At 37.0% G+C, this 15639-nt stretch overlaps 1 protein-coding gene across 5 annotated transcripts in view; it reads left to right on the top strand.

Moving 5' to 3' along the window:
* The first annotated feature begins 5690 nt into the window (after positions 1-5690).
* The window catches only part of TRDMT1 (tRNA aspartic acid methyltransferase 1), a 31431-nt gene continuing 21482 nt past the window's right edge, over positions 5691-15639 (top strand). For 2 of the 5 annotated variants that reach the window (XM_023735079.1, XM_023735080.1), the window contains exon 1: positions 5691-6754. The gene's annotated coding sequence lies outside the window, so the exon portion shown is untranslated. Of the gene's footprint in view, positions 6755-15507; positions 15533-15639 lie in introns of those variants that run through there. The other 3 variants (XM_023735078.1, XM_004380562.2, XM_023735076.1) reach the window with 3 other exon arrangements.

Consider the following 15639-nt stretch of genomic DNA (forward strand, 5'->3'; position numbering starts at 1 on the left):
CCAGGGCTTAATAGCAAGATCAGGAAAGTTTTCCTTTTATCAGCGCTAGTCTCTTGTGATTAAATTTTAGTCCTTTTTCTTTTATTTATTTATTTTATAGTGGAGATTGGAGCTGTCTAGTTATCATTTGTGAAGAGGCTTTCTTCTTATGTTACTCCAAAATCTTTAAAAAATATATATGTCTCCTGAAATTTGTCTCTCAGGTGAACAGTGATAACGCTTCAACTTTTCTTACTGGTTTAATTTCCTAGCTTTAATAATAATGGCTGTTGTTGTTATCATTATTTTGTCTATTTAACATATTGCATGCCAGATAGAGAGACCATTGGTGGTTCAGTGGTAGAATTCTTGCCTTCATGAGGGAGGCTTGGATTTGATTCCTAGCCAATGCATCTCATACACAGCTACCACCTGTCTGTCAGGGGAGGTTTACATGTTGCTCTGTTGCTGAACAAGTTTCAGTGGAGCTTCTAGACTAAGACAGACTAGGGAAGAAAATCCTGGTGATCTGCTTGTGAAAATCACCCGACGAAAACCCTATGGATCACAACGGTGAGATCTGCAACCAACTCATGGGAATGGTGCAGGACCTGGCGGTGTTTGTTCCATTGTGCATGGAGTCACCATGAGTTGAGGGCAGCTTCAGGGCAGCTAACAACAACATGCCAGATCGATGCCAGGCAGTAAATAGGAATTTTAATAAATATTGCACATCTGCTATATGCTAGATGTTTCTTATATTTGATTTCACTTTTCATAACAACCTTTTATGAGAACTATTACAATGTCTGTTTTATTGATGAAGAAATTGAACCTTAGAGAGAATAAGTAAAATTTCCAAGACTACTGTACATAGGTAATAAGTTTCAGATCCAGAATTTGAACATAGATTTCTCTCACTACATAGGGCCTGTATTCCCCACTAAACATGCTGCCTCCCATCTAGGACTTACATTGGTGGCGACCCCAATGATTATAGAGCTGTGTTTCCAAATACACTAGTCCTTAGACATATGTAGGTATTTAAATTTAAATTAATTAAATTAAAAATTTAATTCCTCAGTTGTACTAGCCACCTTTTAAGTGCTCAGTAGCCACATGTGACTAGTGGCCACCCCATATTAGATAGCAGATATAGAACATTTCTGTGATTGTAGAAAGTTCTGTTGGACTTTGCTGTTCTAGAGTTTTAAGTTAACTCTAATTTCAGCTACCTATATTTAGAAATAAAATTTTTATTTAGAGACTTGGGTATTTCCTGGAGCCTTGGTGATGCAGTGGTTAAGACCTCGGCTGCTAACCGAAAGGTCGGTAGTCTGAATCCACCGTTCACTCTTTGGAAACCCTATGGGGAAGTTCTACTCTGTCCTGTAGGGTCACTATGAGTCTGTGACTCAGAATCCACTTGATGGCAACAGGTACAGGTTGAGTATGTCCCAGTGAATGGAGGCTCCCTGAATCCTCAGAACTAAGGGTAATTAATGCAGGGCTGTGCAGGGTTCTGTAGTCTCTGCCAGAGTAGCTAATTGAATTGCTTTCTTATGTTCTGCCAAGGAAAGCTTCAGGTATGGAGAGAGGGAAGGGGGAGGGAGAGAGAGAGAGAAGCAGTAACTGTATTAGCTACGTCATCACATCACTACCATTTTAAATTGATTTTCCTAGAGATTTATTGGAAGTATTTTTATGTCTTAATTTCCTTTCTGATGGTCCTCCTCAAAATTAGTTGCCTCCTCTTCTACAAATTGCACTATATTATCTGGCATAGTGTCTTTATTTTCCTTTCCATGTAAAGCTCCCTCAGTGTGCTCCTGTTTTTACATTAATTTGACATCTTTCTCTCCTGCACCACTTCTGTAGCTCTGGCCTCTACTCCTGGTATTTTGCTGAATCAATTTCTTCCCTTCCCTTCCCCTTCTTCCCATCTCTTAGATGATAGTAACAGTGTTTCAGTTAACTCCTAAGACAGTGCCAAAGACTTGATGAGTTCCCAGATGTCAAGCAATTCCTGGTTATCCTTATATTTAGTCAGATGTGAGTAACAGTGATATAAATATGTCTTCACCCAAAGTAAAAAAAAATTTTTAGGTTGACTATTGGCTGAACTTCTAAGGAAATTTAATGGATTTTTTTTTTATTTTTTTGACATTAAAAATTTTTTATTTCATTCACACAAAAAATTTATTAGCAATTTTTGAAATGAAAGAAACTTTAAAAAGAAATAAGAAACATACTTTTCTAATAGTGTTAAAAACATTTGGCAGTGGTGTTAAATTCACAATCTTTACAAGTCTTTTTGTGATTGGTACTTTCATTCCTAATTAGTGTGTCACTCTGAATGAAAGGAAATAGACATTGGATGTATTCAACTGATCTTCCATTTCACAACTAGATGTCAGTGTTAACATACCTGAGTAGATGTCTCAGGTGTGATTATAATGAGGTAATTCAAATAGTTACTTACCTATATGAAATACAGATTAGAAAATACATGATAAAGAAGGAAAAGAAGTATAACTCCTTTTGTTGCCTGATTTCAGAGTTGGCTTGTTCTATATTTTTTTTAAGTATTGATTTTTTCCCACCTAATTAACTATGTATGATATAAGTGAAAAATTAAACTTTTTCACTTATTTGGTTAGGAAAAGCAGGTGGAGTGTGAACTTATATTTTTTTCATTACTACCAATCAGAGGTTCTTACCTACAACTTTTCCAGAAAGAGTGATCAGAAAAGGAAGGAAAATTATTGCTATTCAGATGTGGTGTGTATTTGTGTGTGTTTCTTGCTTACTTTTAATAAGAAACATTCTTGATAACGGGAATTACGCATGAGTTCTCAGTGATAAATCTTTCATTTCACCTAGAAGTCTCTCTTGATATAACTAAATCTGCCCTTTTTTTAAAATTCAGTCCTCATATAAATCAGAGCATGATATCCCTTATCCTTTCTCTGTAGATCCAATCTGAAACCCTTTAAAATCTTTTATATTGTGTTCTATAACTAGGGTATCTCAATTTTTTTACCCATGTTTCCTGTTGATAAATATTAAAATCTAGAATAATAACAAATATCATGAATAAAAACTAGTCAAACAAATAGATCAAAATACTGAAAACATATCCCTTCCTGCCACCTCCCACTAAAAAACCTTGATGGCTCTCCTTTCTCCTTATCTCTCTCACCTTTGAGAATTATTAATCCAGAGTCCATAACTTTTCTTCCTTCCCTGAATCACTTAAGTGATGGAGGTCAATTTGGCAAAATTCTGTAGAATTATTTTCACATTATTACACATTTTCAAAATCTGAAACTTAACAGTAAAGGTTTTTGGAGTCTATAAATTTAAACTGTACGGTAGGAAATACCAAGACAGCTTGTTTTGGGAGATTAAAATTTTGACAGATCTGACAGACTTGTTTTCTTTTCAGTGGTTATTTATATAAGTTTAACTTTTCCCACAGAAACAAAAGTATACCCCAAAACAATTTTGTTTTGAAAAGGTAGGTTGAATTAGTATTAATAATATCTCACTACATCCATTTCTCATCGTGGAAATAATATTTTAGGTCTTGCAATAGGTGTTAATTTTTTAACATTCTGAAATATGTGCTTCAATCAATGCAAACAGTGCATTTGCTTATTGATTTTAAAAATCTATTTTTCCTCAAGAAATGAATTTTCAGTTCATCAGTTCTTATATTGACACATGAAACACTCATTTGGCAGTTACTTTTTCTCATATTTTTTATGTCTTGAAGGCATGTAACACAAGAACATAAAATTAATTATTGATTGTGGTGCACATTTAGGACATCACTGTGTATTTTCAATCTGCCTGACAAAAGATAAATGTATATCAGCCAACTCCAGGCAATCCCAGTTTGCTGCGTGTATATAATGGATATGCAAGCAGACTACATCAAACTTACTACAGTATATCTTTTTGTTTAGCAAAACAATAAAATAGTACAATTAAATTTATTTAATTCTGAGCTCTCCTACAATAATTAGTAGGAGCTTCATTCTTGACCTCAATTATAATAGTTTGTGATTTTGCAAAGTGATCCTTATATGCTAGGTTTTTTCTTTTAATTTTTATTTTGTTGAAATATATATAACAAAACACTTGTCAGTTCAACCACTAATTTTTTTATCTTTCCAAGTCTTTATTGGTACATGTTTCCAGATCTCTTGAATGCCTTTGACAAAAATAATTTATAACCTTAAATTTATTTTATACTAAGGGAAGTAACTACTCATTGAATTTAAATTCATCTAGAGACAGCTTCCTATGATATTGCTAACTGGCCCTCAAAGTTTCCAGTGACATATATCCAAGGCACAGAGAACCTTACTTTTCTGCAGGGTACTTAGGCGATAAGTGGTCCTAGCCAAGTGTCTTGAGCCTAGTAGGCCCTTAGTAAATATTTACAGGTAGTCTCCGACTTGTGAAGTATTTGAGTTATTACAAACCGCACTTATGATTGTCGGTGTTTTTTTTTGTACATCCTGTCATTAGTAATATATAGTACATATGGTGTTGCAGCATGTAATTTGCTGATGTTATCATTCTCATGCTAACCCCCAAAGACAGACAAAGATCAGGTTTATAAAGATACTGATTAAAAAAAACAAACAAACCATTGCCGTCAAGTCAATTCTAACCCATAGCAACCCTATAGGACAGAGTAGAACTGTCCCATAGAGTTCCCAAAGAGCAGCTGGTGGATTTGAACAAAAGGTTGGCAGCTGAATGCATAACCACTGTGCCACCAGGGCTCCAAAGGCAAAGCTAGTCAAGTATGGTTGTGGGTGGAAGACAATGCTGAACAGTTTAACAGTAAGTCACAACCCTTGGACCAACTACTGATAATAAAAGACAGTAATAATGAAAACCAAAAAAAGAAAAAAAAGAGAAGTATTCGACTTAGGTCAGAACCAATTTATGACGGAGTTGTTGAAACAGAACTCTGTCATAAATTGGGGACTACCTGTACTTAGAGATATTTGTTCCTTTGTTATCTCTCTCGCATCTGCCTTCTAGGTCTTCGGGTAGTGATTGGTTTTTGAATGTGTGTGAGCCTTCTTCCTTGGCCTAATTCCTGTGTTGAGTTTTGTTTCCAAACCAAAATTAAAAAAAACCAAACCCGTTGCTGTCGAGTAGATTCTGACTCATAGTGACCCTGTAAGGCAGAGTAGAACTGCGGCATAGGGTTTCCAAGGAGTGACTGGTGGATTTGAACTGCCAACCTTCTGGTTAGCAGCTCAGCTCTTAGCCACTGCACCACCAGGGCTCCAGGGGGCTGCTGTATGAGCCCTAGCTACTAATATTTTTTTTCTTTCTGTTTTGATACTTGGGATGAGCTAAGCTAACTTTTAACCAGCGAACAATTATTAAAGAATTAGCTATTTGGATCTACTATGTGATATTGTAATAATTTCTCTCATGATTTTCTTAAGAAATCTCAAATACTTTTATTATTTTTAATATTTTTCAGATGGTTTTATTTTATTTTTTTAATTGTACTTCAGGTGAAGGTTTACAGAACAAATAGTTTCTCATTAAACAGTAGTACACATAGTGTTTTATGACATTGGTTAACAACCCCATGACATGTCAACCCTCTCCCTTCTCGACCTTTTTTTTTTTTGGTGAAAATATACATAGCCGAAGATACACCATTTCAAAAATTTCTGCATGCACAGTTCAGTGACATCGACTGACTGCACTCTTCCAATTGTGCTGCTTTTCTCACGTTAGATGAAGGTCAAATGCGTTTATTTTTGAAGCACTTAACTTCCTCCCACCCCTATTTGGAGCAGGGTAACACAGAATTGGTTTTGTATGTATTTTGGGGAAGGAGTGCAAGAGTAATTGCAAAATACGGCAGTATCTACACTTACATAGTTCAAATCTTGACTGCCATTTACAGAATATGGCAAAAATCTCTGAATCTGAAAACTTTTTAAAAATACTTTTCTTTAGCAATAAGATGGAAGGGTACATTCTTCTCATACTCTCCTGGACTGTCAAACTTTTTAATTTTTGGTCTTTGAAACTTTTAAATTTGAACACCAATTAATTGTTTAACTCATTTAAACAATGACCTAAACTTTAAATGAGTGAATTTTATGGTTTGAGAATTATTTCAATAAAGCTATTATATATAAAAAAAAAAAGTTACCTAAAAACATTTTCAGTGGTATTCGGAAGCAGCTTTGTATTAATGTTAGGAGGTGAGGGCCAGATAGTAGTTAATTTATTTAAATAAAGTTTCAAGTCATACGATTTTTAAGAACATAGTTCACTTTCCTATTTTTAGCTTAGGAAAACTTTCTATTCAATTCTTAAATATATCTAAATAGATGGAGACTGCAAATGTAAAAGATAATGACTAAAATAAACATTTAAATTTTATTTTTAGCATCGATTGCTGTTGGAGAGATGAACAAGAAGTACATATTCACATATTTCACTTATGCCGAGCTCCTGCTGGCCTGGATGTCTATTGATAGGCTAGATAACTGAGGAAATGAGGACATGTACTACAGAATTCTGCTATTTTGGCTTCTCTCCATAATGAACAAACTGATGTCAAGGACTTTATTGTTCTGTTTTTTAAGATACTCCGTTTATTGTTACAGAAAGCCATGTACCTGCACAAGTGGTGGCTGCCATTGATGTCAACACTGTTGCTAATGAAGTGTACAAGTATAATTTTCCTCACACACTATTACTGGCCAAGACAATTGAAGTGAGTAATGATTATTCTTGTTTTAATAAATATATAGAAAGGAAAATGTGATGGAAAAACCCTGCAATATAGTGATTTCTGATGTCTTAATTAGAAAACAAGGTCATATGTAAATGAGAAAATTTAGGAGAGGAGAATTAACATATTTTACAGAAGAAAGCATGCTACTATTGTTCTTTTTTTTTTTTTTTTTACTTTCAGCTTTAGAGAGATAACAGTATATTGGTCTCCAAGAGAAAGAATTAAAATGTGTAAGAAAATGCTTAGCTTCTAAATGCTTGGTTCTGTAGTGATATTAAATTTTTAGTTCTTTTAATTAATACTCGTGTGCCTTGTAACACATGGGAAAAACAAAGGAGGCAGTCATTGGCTATTACTTATTGAGTGCTTCTTACTTTAGTAAACTTGTCAAAATTAAAGACACTATTTCACCCATGATGAACTCAGCAGAGGTATTTAACATTGTATGTAAATTGATAAGTGTAAGAGGTCTGGAAGAAGCCAGAAGAGACAAATAAGACCTCTTAATAGAAAAGTGCTGCTATAACAGAAATACCACAAGTGGATGGCTTTAACAAAGAGAAGTTTATTCTCTCACAGTCTAGTAGTCTAGAAGTCCAAATTCAGGGCATCAGTTCCAGGGGAAGGCCTTCTTTCTCTCTGTTGGCTCTGGAGGAAGGTCCTTGTCATCAATCTTCCCCTGGTTGAGGAGCTTCTCAGCACAGGGACCCTGGGTCCAAAGGACACAGTCTTCTCCTGGCATTACTTTCTTGGTGGTATGAGGTCTCCCTGTCTCTCTGCTCGCTTCTTTCTTTTGTATCTCAAAAGAAATTGACTTAAGATACAACCTAATCTTGTAGATTGAGTCCTGCCTCATTAATGTAACTGCCTCTAATCCTGCCTCATTAACATCATAGAGGTAGGATTACAACACATAGGAAAATGACATCAGATGACAAAATGGTGGACAATCACACAGTACTGGGAATCATGGCCTAGCCAAGTTTACACACAAATGGGAGACACAATTCAGTCCATAACATTCACCAAATCTAGTTAAGCAAGATATGAATCAAAATAGAGAAACCAGGAATGAAGCTATCATTATAGGAAAGAAATTAAGGTTAGAAAACAGAGTGTAAATCTTAACAATGTAGAAATAATGTTATTGGAGTAGAAAGGGGAAGTGAGACAAAAATATGTCTATAGATGATAAATTAAGCTATAGATTTTTAAATTATTTAATGGTATGAATATAACTAGTAATAACACTAATATCACTAACTTATCTAGGTACAAAACTACTAGTCAGTAAAATATAAACTATTTAAAAAATTTTATTGTGTTTTAGGTGAAAGTTTATAGCACAAATTAGTTTCTCATTCAAAAATTTATACACAAATTGTTTTGTGACTTTGGTTGCAATCCCCACAATATGTCAGCACTGTCCCCCTTTCCTTTTACAAACTGCGTCCCCCATATCCATTTGTCCAGGTTTCCTGTCCCTTCGTGCTTTCGCCTTTGCTTTTGGGCAGGTGTTGCCAATTTGGTCTCCTATACTTGATTGAACTAAAAGGCACATTCCTCACGTCTAACCTTTGTCTGAAGAGTGAACGTCAGCAATGGTTTCAGTTCTGGGTTAGCAGCATCCAGGGGCCATAGTCTCGGGAGTTCCTTCAGTCTCTGTCAAACCATTAAGTCTGGTCTTTTTACATGAATTTGAGTTCTGCTCTATACTTTTCTCCTGCTCCATCCAAGACTGTCTGTTGTGTTCCCTGTCAGGGCAGTCATTGGTGGTAAGGGGGCACAATCTAGTTCTTCTGATCTCAGGCTGGTAGTGTCTCTGGTTTATGTGGACCTTTAGTCTCTTAGGCTAATATTTTCCTTGTGTCTTTGGTGTTCTTTATTCTCCTTTGCTCCAAGTGAGTTGGGACCAATTGATGTATCTTAAGTGGCCACTTGCAATCTTTTAAGACCCCAGATGCCACTCACCAAAGTGGGATACAGAGCATTTTCTTAATAAACTTTGTTATGCCAGTTGACCTAGATATCCCCAGAAACTGTGGTCCCCAGGCTCCAGCCCCAGCTACTCTGTCCTTCAAAGTGTTTGGATATGCTCAGAAAACTTCTTAGCTTTTACTTTGGTCCAGTTGTGCTGACTCTCTGTTTATTGTGTGTTGTCCTTCCTTTCACTGAAAATGATAACCTTGAGTACTATCTAGTTAGTGAATTCCTCTTCCCCTCACTCTCCACCCTCGTAGCCATCAAAGAATGCTTTCTTCTGTGTTTAAACCTTTTCTTGAGTTCTTATAATAGTGGTCTTATACAATATTTGTCCTTTTGCAACTGACTAATTTCACTCAGCGTAATGCCCTCCAGATTCATCCATGCTGTGAGATGTTTTGCGGATTCATCATTGTTCTTTATTGTTGTGTAGTATTCCATTGTGCATATGTACCATAATTTGCTTATCCACTTGTCTGTTGATGGGCACCTAGGTTGTTTCCATCTTTTTGTTATTGTGAACAGTGCTGCAGTGAACATGGGTGTGCATATGTCTGTTCATGTGACTGCTCTTATTTCTCTAGGATATATTCCAAGGAGTAGGATTACTGGATCAAATGGTACTTCTATTTCTAGCTTTTTAAGGAAGCACTAAATCTATTTCCAAAGTGATTGTACCATTTTACCTTCCCACCAGCAGTGCATAAGTGTTCCAGTCTCTCCATAACCTCTCAACATTTATTATTTTGTATTTTTTGAATTAGTATCAGCCTTGTTGGGGTGAGATAGTATCTCATTGTAGTTTTGATTTGCATTTCTCTAATGGCTCATGATCATGAGCATTTCCTCATGTGTCTGTTAGCCTCCTGAATGTCTTCTTTTGTGAAGTGTCTGTTCATATCCTTTGCCCATTTTTTGATTGGGTTATTTGTCTTTTTGTTGTTGAGGTGTTGCAGTATCTTGTAGATTTTAGAGATTAGACCCTTATTAGATATGTCGTAGCCAAAAATTTTTTCCCAGTCTGTATGTAGGCTCTCTTTTTACTCTTTTGGTGAAGTCTTTTGATGAGAATAAGTGTTTGATTTTTAGGAACTCCCAGTTATCTAGTTCTCTTCTGGTAATTATGCATTGTTATTTATGGTTTGTATATTGTTTATGCCATGTATTAGGGCTCCTAGCGTTTTCCCTATTTTTTCTCCCATGATCTTTGTAGTTTTAGATTTTATATTTAGGTCTTTGATCCATTTTGAGTTAGTTTTTGTATGTGGTGTTCCAGTAGTTTTCTTGTGGATTCTTTGGAGTTTTCTGTGTATAATAAGATCATGTCATGTGTGAATAGGAATACTTTTACTTCTTCCTTACCAGTTTGAGTGCCCTTTATTTCTTTTTCTTGCAGTATTTCTCTGGCTAGGACCTGGAGCACAATGTTCAATAAACATGGTGATATAGGGCATCCTTGTCTGATTCCCGCTCTAGAGGGGAATGATTTCAGACTCTCCGTTTAGGATGATGTTGGCTGTTAGCTTTGTATAAATGTCCTTTATTATGTTGAGGAATTTCCTTTCTATTCCTATTTTGCTGAGAGTTTTTGTCATGAATGAGTATTAGACTTTGTCAGATGCCTTTTCTGCATCGATTGATAAGATCATGTGGTTCTTGCCTTTTTTTTTTTTTAATGTGATGGATTACATTGATTGTTTTTCTAATCTTGAACCATTCCTGCATACCTGGTATGAATCGCACTTGGTCATGGTGAATTATTTTTTTGATATGCTCTGAATTCTCTTAGCTAGAATTTTGTTGAGAATTCTTGCATCTATGTTCATGAGGGATATTGGTCTGTAATTTTCTTTTTCTATGGTGTCTTTACCTGGCTTTGGTATCAGAGTTATGCTGGCTTCATAGAATGAGTTTGGGAGTATTCCTTCCTTTTCTATGCTCTGAAATACCTTTAGTAGTACTGGTGTTAACTCTTCTCCAAAAGTTTGGTAGAATTCTTCAGTGAAGCCGTCAGGGCCAGGGCTTTTTTTGTTGGGAGTTTTTGTTATTACCTGTTCAGTGTCTTCTTTTGTTATGGGTTTATTTAGTTTTTCTACCTCAGTTTGTGTTAGTTTAGGTAGTTAGTATGTTTCTAGAAATTTGTCCATTTCCGCTAGGTTTTCCAATTCATTGGAGTACAAGTTTTCATAGTATTCTGTTCTGATCCTTTTTATTTCAGCTGGGTTTGTTGTGATATCAACCAACTCATTTCTTATTCAGGTTATTTGCTTTGTCAGTTTGGCTAATGGTTTATCAATTTTGTTGATCTTTTCAAAGAACCAACTTTTGGTCTTGACTCTTTTGGTTGTTTTTCTATTCTCCATTTCATTTATTTCTGCTCTAATTTTTATTATTTCCTTTCTTCTGGTGCCTGAGGGCTTCTTTTGCTGCTCTCTTTCTATTTGTTTGAGTTGTGGTGTTAATGTTTTGATTTTGGCCCTTTCTTCTTTTTGGATGTGTGCATTTATTGCTATAAATTGACCTCGAAGCACTGTTTTCACTGTGTCACAAGGGTTCTGGTAAGATGTGTTTTCATTCTGATTTGATTCTATGAATTTATTTATTTCTTCCTTGATTTCTTCTATAAGCCAGTAGTATTTGAGGTAGGTATTATTCCATTTCCATGGGGTTTTTTTTTTTTTTTCCCTTGCTATTTCTGTTACTGATTTCTACTTATGGCTTTATGGTCAGGAAAGATGCTTTGTAATATTTCAGTGTTTCGGATTCTGTTAAGGCTTACTTTATGGCCTAAAATGTGATCTATTCTAGAAAATGTTCCATGTGTGTTGGAAAAAAGTATACTTGGCTGCTGTTGAGTGGAGTGTACTGTATATGTTTATGAGGTCAAGTTGATTGATTGTGGCATTTAGATCTTTCGTGTCTTTATTGGGTTTTTTCTAGATGTTCTGTCCTTCACTGAAAGTGGTTGTGTTGAGGTCTTCTATTATTGTTATGAAGCTGTCTATTTCTCCTTTCAGTGCTGTTAGAGTTTGTTTTATGTATTTTGGAGCCCTGTCCCTGGGTGCATATATGTTCATTATGGTTATGTCCTCCTGCTGTATTGACCCTTTAATCATTATATAGCATCCTTCCTTATCCTTTATGGTGGATTTTGCCTTAAAGTGTATTTTGTCAGAGGTTAATATTGCCACACCTGTTCTTTTTTGGTTGTTTTTTGCTTGATATATTTTTTCCATCCTTTGAGCTTTAGTTTGTTTGTGTCTTTGAGTCTAAGATGTGTCTCTTGTAGGCAGCATATTGACGGATCATGTTTTTTAATCCATTTTGCCACTCTATCTCTTTATTGGTGCATTTAGTCCATTTTCATTCAGTATAATATTGATAGGTATGCGTTTACTGCTATCATTTTGATTTTTTTTGGTGACAGTTTCTTTCTACCACTTAATTTTCTGTGCTGAGTCATTTTTCTTTATGTATTTTCTTTTCTTCTTTTTCATTATTGTTGATTTTGTGTTTTCTGAGTCCTTATGTTTTTCTTTTTTATTTTGAAGGGTAAATTTGTTAGTTTCCTTTGTGATTACCTTAAAATTTACCTTTATTTTTCTAAGTTTAAACTACTCTTTTATTTCTTGGTATCGCCTTAACTTCCTCTCCAAATGGAAGTTGTATGACTACCCTACTTAGTCCCTCTTTTTTGTTTTAATGTTGTCATTGTTTACATGTTGACATCTCTGTTTCCCTATTTTCAGTCTTTTAGTTTTGACTTGTTTTTGTGACTCCCCTATCTGGGTTAATAACTAGTTGTTCTGTTCTGTGTTCTAGTCTTGGGTTGTTGTCTGATATTGTTGGTTCTCTAACCAGAGGTCTCCCTTTAATATTTCTTGTAATTTCAGTTTGGTTTTTACAAGTTCCCTTAACTTCTGTTTATCTGGAAATTCTCTAATTTTGCTGTCATATTTGAGAGACAGTTTCGCGGGATATATAATTCTTGGCTGGCAATTTTTTTCCTTCAAGGCTTTATATATGTCGTCCCATTGCCTTATTGCCTACGTGGTTTCTGCTTAGTAGTCAGAGCTTAGTCTTATTGATTCTCCTTTGTAGGTGACTTTTCATTTATCCCTAGCTGTTCTCAAAATTCTCTCTTTATCTTTGGTTTTGGCAAGTTTGATTATAATATGTCTTGATGACTTTCTTTTGGTGTCTACCCCATGTGAGGTTTGTTGAGCTTCTTTGATAGATATCTTCTTGTCTTTCACAATGTCAGGGAAGTTTCTCACCAGCAAATCTTCAACAGTTCTCTCTGTATTTTCTGTTATTCCCCTCTATTCTGGTACTTCAGTCAGTCATAGGTTATTCCTCTTGATGTAGTCCCACGTAATTCTTAGAGTTTCTTCAATTTTTTTTTTAATTCTTTTTTCCTCAGATAAATTGGTGTCAAGGAATTTATCTTCAATCTCACTAATTCTGACTTCAGTTGCCTCAATTCTGCTCCTATGACCTTCTGTTGAGCTGTATAATTCTGATATTTTACTGTTAATCTTTTGGATTTCTAGTTGCTGTCTCTCTATGGTTCCTAGAAGTTTGTTAAATTTGTCATTCTGTTCTTGTATTGTTTTCCTGAATTCCTCTGTTGCTTTGTCTGTGTGGTCCTTGGCTTCGTCTGAGTTTTGTCTAAACTCCTTCCCGATCTCTTAAAGAGGTCTGTATATCAATCTTTTGAATTCTAACTCTGGTAATTCCAAGACCCCTTCCTCTGGAAGTTTTCCTGGTTCCTTATTTTGGTCGCTTGCTGGGTCCATCTTGAACTACTTCTTTATATGATTTGAAATTGACTGTTGTTTCCGAGCCATCAATAAGTTATTATATTTATTTAGTGTATGTTTGTTTACTGTGTCCTAGGTTTTTGTTTTGTTTTGTTTTGATATGACCAAGTAGGCTGGGTGTGTGAGCTCTTTTGGTTATTGGCGTCTTTGAAGCTCTCATGTCCTGTCACCGAATGGTTAGAGCAGCTCCTAGGTGTGTGAGCCCAAGAATCGATTAACTTTTCTTGTGCGGATTCTGCTCAGGTATCCAGGTCGTTTGTCACTGAGTGTGTGGTGCAGACTCACACCTACAGTCGTTGATGGGTAGGGCTGCTTAGGGCTGTTCAGAGCAGTCACAGGTATCTGGCTGCAGTAAGGAGCTATGTGCTGAGCAAGGCAGGGGGCTGACTGCTGCACCTGAGTGCCTGGGTGGAGGGTGTGTCCCTGTCCCCTAGAGTGCATATGGGGGTGGGTTTTGTAGCCAGTCCTTGGCACCCAGTGCTGTTGGCTGTAAGGACTGGGAGGCACCAGTTATTCTTGGACCCCGGTTGTAGGTGGCTAGATGTCCCTGATGTGGGTGGGTGAAGACCCTGCTTAATGGGCAGGGTGATGTCAAATGTTGTGAATCTGCAACTCCCCCTTGGCTACTGCTGTTGAAGATAGGCTTCAGGTGTATGCCCTGTTGTTATATGCTAATAAGGGCCTGCGGTGTTGAATTGGCCCACACAGGTCTAGGCAGGGGTAAAGGGCACTATAAGTCTGTGGACCCCTTATGCCAGTGCCTAGGCACAGAGGCAGTGCCTGCCCTGAGTTCCCGGCTTAGGGGGCATGGCAGTTTTTTAAAGCCACGAGACTAGTTTGGGTGCAGATAGTCCTGAGTTCCTGGCTTAGGGGGCTTGGCATTTTTTTTTTTTTTCTTTTTTAAAGTTGTGAGACTGGTTTGGGGCCGGATAGCCCTTAGATCAGGCTTAGAGGATGTGGGCAGTTGTTGAAAACTGCTGGACTGGTGTCGGAGCGGAGCAGGGTCGAGGGTGTGTGAGGGGGAAAAAGGTGCTTCTCTGCTGTGAAAGTCCTGGAGGGGAAGGAGTTATTTTGACCCCATGTAGTAGATTAGATGCTTGCAATTACCACAGATTCAGTGCCAACCCCCCCCAGATCTAGAGGGTTGTGCAGACTTTCCGCCACCCAGCCTCTCTGACGTTGTGAAATGTGTCCTGAGTGCTACTGCTTGCCTCAGCCAGCATGCGCCGGCTGACCCAGTCAGCAGAGTACCACCAAGCTCATGACTAGCACTTCTTTGCTGCTTCTGAACTGTCTCTTCTTCCCCTTGCCATTCAGTCTGACTCCTCAACTTTGTCTTTGATGATCAGGGCTCCTAGATTGTCATATATAATCGATTCACTTGTTTTTTCGGGTCTTTGTTGTAAGAAGGACAACAGGAAGCATCTGACTCTTCTGCCATCTTGGCCCTGCCTTTTCAATAGATGTATTGTAGATGGCCACTTGCAAGCTTTTAAGACCCTAGATGCTACTCACCAAAGTAGGATGTGGAACATTTTCATTATGAACTGTGTTATGCCAATTGACCTAGATGTCCCCCAAGACCGTGGTCCCCAGTCCTCAGCCCCAGTAACTCAGTCCCTCAAGGTGTTTGGATGTGTCTAGGAAGCTTCTATGGCTTTGCCTTGGTCAAGTTGTACTAACTTCCTTTATATTGTGTTGTATTTCCCTAAACCAAAGTTAACACTTGTCTACTATCTAGTGATTTCATCTCTCCACACCTCCCATCCCTTATAACCATCAAAGATTGTTTTTTTCTGTGTATAACCAGCACAGTGTTAAATAGGAGTGATGATAAAGGACATCCTTGTCTTGTTCCAGTTCTCAGGGGGAATGCTTTCAGCCTTTCTGCATTGAGAATGATGTTGGCTGTTGAATGTCCCGAAAGCTTTACTCTATCGACATCATTAAGGTCAGCTCTACTTTGAGGAGGCAGCTCTTCCACAGTTGTATTTTTAGTGCCTTCCAAACTGAGGGGCTCATCTTCCAGCAGCATATCAGATAATATTCTGCTGCTAT

This window comes from Trichechus manatus, unplaced genomic scaffold, assembly GCF_000243295.1.
Source record: "Trichechus manatus latirostris isolate Lorelei unplaced genomic scaffold, TriManLat1.0 scaffold00075, whole genome shotgun sequence".
NCBI classification, from domain to species: Eukaryota; Metazoa; Chordata; class Mammalia; order Sirenia; family Trichechidae; genus Trichechus; species Trichechus manatus.